Source organism: Achroia grisella, unplaced genomic scaffold, assembly GCF_030625045.1.
Source record: "Achroia grisella isolate CSIRO2021 unplaced genomic scaffold, CSIRO_AGI_Agris_v1 utg3495, whole genome shotgun sequence".
Taxonomy (NCBI): domain Eukaryota; kingdom Metazoa; phylum Arthropoda; class Insecta; order Lepidoptera; family Pyralidae; genus Achroia; species Achroia grisella.
The window spans coordinates 68426-74789 of NW_026712810.1; the positions used below are offsets into that span (position 1 = coordinate 68426).

The following is a 6364-nucleotide window of genomic DNA, read 5'->3' on the forward strand; positions in this document are numbered from 1 at the left end:
AATTCAGCAGTATGCCAAACCGCTACACCACAGAAGTCATCAATAAATTGGTTTTAAGTAATGCAACAAAATAAATGTGAAAATGTTTAATTGCACATTTCATTTACTCCTGCATTAACGTCATAACATTGAACGATGCAAAATAAATTAATCAAAATGTGATCAAGTCACAATCACAGAATATTGTATACCAATATTATTGACTTAGTTTGAGATGTACATAGTGTAATTAGTTTACATTATGGAAAGTATATATAAATATACAGTAGTCAAATTAATTACACATTAAATACATCATCGTATAAAAATAAAACAAATCTTGCCTAATTATTTTTAGTTGATTATTTGATATAATCACCTAAAAATAATTAGGCTAGAGATAGGGTCGTCTGTAATTGTAAATACGCAACAATGAATGAATGAATGAAATTTCATTTTGAAATATACACTACAAAAAAATATTCTGTGATTGTGCCAATATTATTAGCATAATGCTATAAAGTCTACAATTACTTCTATTACATTAGTAATTGATCTAATTCATTCTTCGAATCCTAAGGTCTATCATATATCACGTTTTTTATGTATATTGAATTCATCATACTACAGAACACGTTAACAAGACACCAGACTGGTTGTGAGTAGTTGATCAAGATTCTTGTTACACATAAGGTCATCAATCATCATAATGAATACACCGAGAACATGAAGATTTTCTTTTAGTATAAGAAATGTAATTTGACTAAAAGTATTAAAAAAAAAATACTTTTTATGTAGTTTACTTATTATTACTTTCTAATAATTTTTTCCCCTTCGATTTCATGCCACTGATCTTCTTATATTCTATCGCTAGGTCTCGATTCTTATATATCACTGCAATGTATATAATAATAGAATTAATATAGTACTTTATTCGACTACGCCAAATTCTCTACTATCTTACATCACAAGCTTTCTAAAATCACATAATTAAATTGTACATTATTTACATAAAAAATAAATAAATCTACGTGCAAGTAGATTATCTAGGACTGGTATTCTGTCTCTTGCGCTGCTACTACGGCCCTCTCGGTAACACTGATAACCTAGCCTCAGGTAGCTTGCTCAAGTCCTGCGACTTCTGTTCTTGGGTATCGGTCGAACTCCAATATTTCTTATTGACTAACATTAACAACATCAAAAGAGGTAGATGTAATAGAGGAAAATCTGAATAATTTTCTTGAACTGCTACTATCCGAATTCTTGTAGAATTGCCATGCTGGAAAAAGCAATAATAAAATGTGGCTACGAAATAAGTAACAAAAAAACTCTAGAACATTTTATATTTTTTTACATATTATTGAAATATACTATTCTATATAGAGTAGGTATTACTTCTAGATTTAAACAGGATCATGATCATCAGTTATTACATCAAAGAATGGTATAAAAAGTAGTCAGTCTGTTCGCTTAGATTTTTCAACTCCGTAATGGATTTTAATGCAGTTTTTTAGCAATAGATAAAGTGATTCTAGAGGAAGGTTTATTTTTTATATATATACACCCGTGCAAAGACAGGGCTAGTTATTAAAAATTTTAAAATAACTTAAGTCACCACAATACATACCTAAGTACATAAAATAAATATTTAGCGGTAGTGATTCCAGTGCAAACCACATATTAGTTACATCGAGGTACGGTGATGCTAAGCAAGTTGCAGTTATTATTCCCGTATGCCTGAGTGCCACTCTTCTACACAGTGCTGAAAGACACAATTAATTAAAAATACATTTATGACTATTTAAAAGTGCATATATAAAATTCGTTTGAATAAAGAATAATTCTATTTAGGTTTGTATGACGTTAGTGTTATTTTCTATAGGTATTTAAATTGAAGGTATATGAAATTAAAGGAATGCATGATTATTTCACACCAAAATAAGACTTCTAGTGTTATTTGAACGTTTCTAATACCAGCTGATACTGTAGATTTTATCTTTTTTTGAGATAGATAGATATGTTTTATTTATGTCAACAGTATAAATTACAAAAATTAATATTAATTATTAAAGTAAAACAAAAATTAAAAGATGTATAGCCTAGTTATGCATTCTATCTTCACGTCAAATTTTGATAACATCAGTTCACCCGTTTAGTCAAGGTAAGAAATATACAAACAGGCAATTTCTCATTTATAATATTGAACAATATGGATATTGTAGCATAAAAAATTGTCAGTCTACAATAAAGGAAATCATGATATCATAGTATGCATAACTTTACTTTCTGTATTGTGCATCAAACTGAACTCATATATTTTTATATATACATACCTGGATCAGTTACGGCCACCATTCTGTAGCCGGCGCGTGAATAATCAGGCCGTAGGTTCCAGGACAGCGCATTGGGGAAATAGAGGGAACTGTTTACCAGAGTATAAAATTGTACCCAGCACTAGGGCTCCCATGTCCAGACTGCCCGTGCAACCAACCCAACCCATTAATGGGGGTATCGCGCCCACTAAAACAGTCACATCAGAGAAATAATAATACATTATTACAAAGAAAAAAAAATGTTAATCTTTCATACACGAAAACTAAATATAGCAAATAGAAGAACATAAACATAAGGTCACATTGTTGATGATGATGATGAAGCACATCATAACTAGTGTGAATATGGAGGAAGTCACAACTCTGATATTTTGTGGACTATGTTTTCTAAACTTTATAAGTATATTAGTTTAAATAAAAATAAAGGATTACTTCCAAAGGTGTACGTAACTGAAAGCCCAGGACAGTATTCATGAAACAAGATCAGACATGATTTTCATCAAGAACCAGTCCACATAAAATGATAAATTGTTATCTTTTTTTTAAACCAATAACATAAACCATTTTTGCATCATGGATCCCAACTTGCTTATAATTAACTCTGTAGAAAGAGTAATGGAGGTAACTAACTTGAAATACATACCAACAGAGCCCACCCATGTGTTGAGAATTGACATCCTTTTCATAGGTGTGTATACTGATGTGTAAAGAATAAGATTGGCTGCACCAAGCCCCGCTGGTCACCGGGTTCACTCCCAAATAAAGTATACTTAAACCAGTAATGCTTGTTACACCCGCAAAGCTTATTGCGTGGACGGGCCTAAAAAAACAAAGCTATGTCAAATATCAATTGAATATAGGTTTTTAAATTAACTTGAATATTGAGTTTTCCATATCAATCAAAACCATAATGCTATAATTACTAATAGTTGTAAGTTTTGAAGTCTTTAAAACAATAAACACTGTTTTTCAGTGTCCAAATCATCTGCGATAGTAAGCATAGCAATGCCCATGGCACATATAACAATTAAATAATGCAATATTACTACATGAGAATAATATTGTCTTGTGACTTTGTTGGACCACTTATCAGGTGACTGTTTTATTTATATCAATCTACATGGCTTAACTATATATAGATAAACCAGAATAATTTTATATACTGGTTATTTTATTTTTTATTGATGATAATGTTTTTAATTGTCTTCACTTATGGTTTACGCTGGGCACCAATGTAGGATGATAATATGGACATGATGTCAGGTCGTTTGCCCATTTTGCTAAATTCACCAGGAATTTATCATTATAGTTTTCAGGGAGAACTGCATGGAGTTGAAATTGACATGTTATATTGCTAGCAAAGTCAGTCCACATTACTAACAATCTCCTTTCTTCCCCTACTTCCCATAGCTCCATGCACAATCCGGCATTTGACTGTGTTTTATTTCAGATATGGGTATATACTGTATTTTTACTTTTAAACATATGTATTTACTGAATAGGTTTGTATCTTCTCTTACACCACAAAAAAATAATACTTACTCTAACAGCCCTTTGACTAGAACACGATTTTTCGTTCTAGACATTTGAGCATCAAATGGGACTTCATGGTACTGGTTTATTGAGTTGGCAAGCGGCAGACACCAGGCCCGTACCAGCAGCGCACAATGCAAATGTAGTGAGACAATGGGGCGGTCACAAGGTATAACTCCATACATCGACGTCATAACTACTAAAGCTGTGTACAGTATATAACATTCATTAAATATGTTTTATTAAAATATTTCAAACATGGAAAAAGGTGTCTGCATTGGCCCATGTTTGTCTCAATCTCAATTCATTATTTATTCCACCATTCACTTTTACTTTTCACCGCTAAGCTTTGTTCCAATCTGAAGGGTGGCACAAGTCTGACAAATGGAGCATAAAACATTAGTCTTAACAAGTGCCAATGAACAAAGATGTAGGCATCTTAATATGTTAAATGACAACAAAGACATTATAAGCTTGTTTATGGTTTTAAGTTATCACCATGTGTTTACCACCTTTTTTATAATTGGCTTTGACATAAACAATTAATATATTCAATTTGTAATATACAAGCACTTAATATATTCCAAATAAATTAATAAATAACCCAAATCACATATGCAAATGTAATTTCTTCTATTTTTTTTCTTACAAATAGTAATTTTTGTGTGAATGTACTTACATGTTAGTCGAAATTTAGACAGCATCATACAATATTGTCCAAATTTATTGTACTTGTCAAGAGGGAGTTTCTTTCCAAACCTAGCATCTTTAATCACATTTTTCGTTTCTTTGAGGGGTTAATGTCTGTGATTGTGTAGTAGAGGTAACTGACTCTTCCAATTATGTGATGTTGATATTCTAGCAATTTGCTGTGCTAGAGTGCCATTCTGAAAATACATAATACCATTTATGCCATAATTAAAATAAACACAGTTTTAAAAATAGTAGAATGGTAAAATAATCCCAATAAAAATGAGTTTTTATTCATTCCTATTAGGATCATTATTCTTAAATATATATATATATTAATAAATCTTTTATTATACTAAAAAATAAACTTACTCCAATTTTCAGCACCACTGATGATTTTGTGGAAAGGCCCTAGGATTTCCATGTCGTAAACATAAGGTGCAATGAAGCACCTTTATGTAGGACATATTTATTAAATATGAATGTTTTAGGTTAACATTTTGAGATAACACTTTGAAAAAAAGTAATGAATTCATAACATAAACAAAGCAAGATTCATACATTAAAAAACATTTTCTAATTCCGTATATCTCTATTTATAAGTATGTGCTTGTATCTTTTTAGGAATTCTTAAATATAATATCAATTAGTATACAAATACTCTTAATAGTTAACAGTTTCAATTAGGTAACAAATTAATATCACCTATATTAAACAGGTTGATAAACAATATTAGGACATGCAATGTTATATGTTTGTATAATGCTTTAGAATTTTTCTTACAAAATTCAATAACAATAACATTGGCTGTTATAATAAGCATTTTTTTTTATTTTACTCATTTTATGACAACTTGTTACATGGCACATCGAAACCGTAGGATATAGGCATATTACAACATGATAATTTCAAATAAGAATTGCATTTACATACATATAGTATTCCATTATAGCGTATTAAATATTTCGCGATATCGCAGATTTATTTATTTAGAAGATAGGAAGAATAATACAGTGAGGTTAAGTAAGGTTAGAGATTTTCTATAAAATTGACTGTGATGGAGTATGACATTTTGATGACATTATTATTTGTCCTGACATTGACTTTTCTTTTTAACGTTCTGGATTTTTCTTCACATTTTAATAGCCATTTAGTAAATAAATAGACAGAACAGACGCAGTTTCTTATCTCTAAATTACAAATTTCAGTTATTCCTTGTTGCTATATTTCACAGGTTCTCAATTTAAATTAAATATAAAAAATACGGTCAATATGTCTAATATTTTAATTTTTTATAGTGTCATTCCCGGAATTATTCATGGTAACATTTTTTTGTTTTTATTAATCGATTATATCAGCGGTATGATGGTCTAGTATTTTAGATTTGACTATTCTTCAGTATCGAGTTGCGAAACATGGTCTATTTCTTTTCTAGGATTTATAAAAATGACTAAATTATGGTGAATGATACGTCGTAACCGTGATGAGTGAAATACGTCCTAATATACAGCCTCAAAAATTTGATAAAAGGGAACGGTAATGGCTTGAGGAACAAATAGTAGAGGTAAATCGATGTAGCCTATTTTTTTTGACCTGTAGAAATTCTATTGTGCTATCATTGATTAAATGATGTGTTGATTTTAGACCTGGCAGAGAATTGTTTCGTTGTTTCATTTGTATGGAGAAGCTGGTTGATGCACATTTATGTCCTCACTGCTCAAAGCTGTGCTGTTATGCGTGTGTGAGACGATGGCTAACGGAACAGAGGTCACAGTGTCCCCATTGTCGAGCTGCCCTGCTGCCCTTAGGCGTCAACTGCCGTTGGGTGG

At 30.9% G+C, this 6364-nt stretch overlaps 1 pseudogene; it reads right to left on the bottom strand.

The window, feature by feature from the left end:
• Positions 1–1036: 1036 nt before the first annotated feature.
• LOC131843826 (protoheme IX farnesyltransferase, mitochondrial-like) lies at positions 1037–5002 on the bottom strand (annotated as a pseudogene).
• Positions 5003–6364: the final 1362 nt, after the last annotated feature.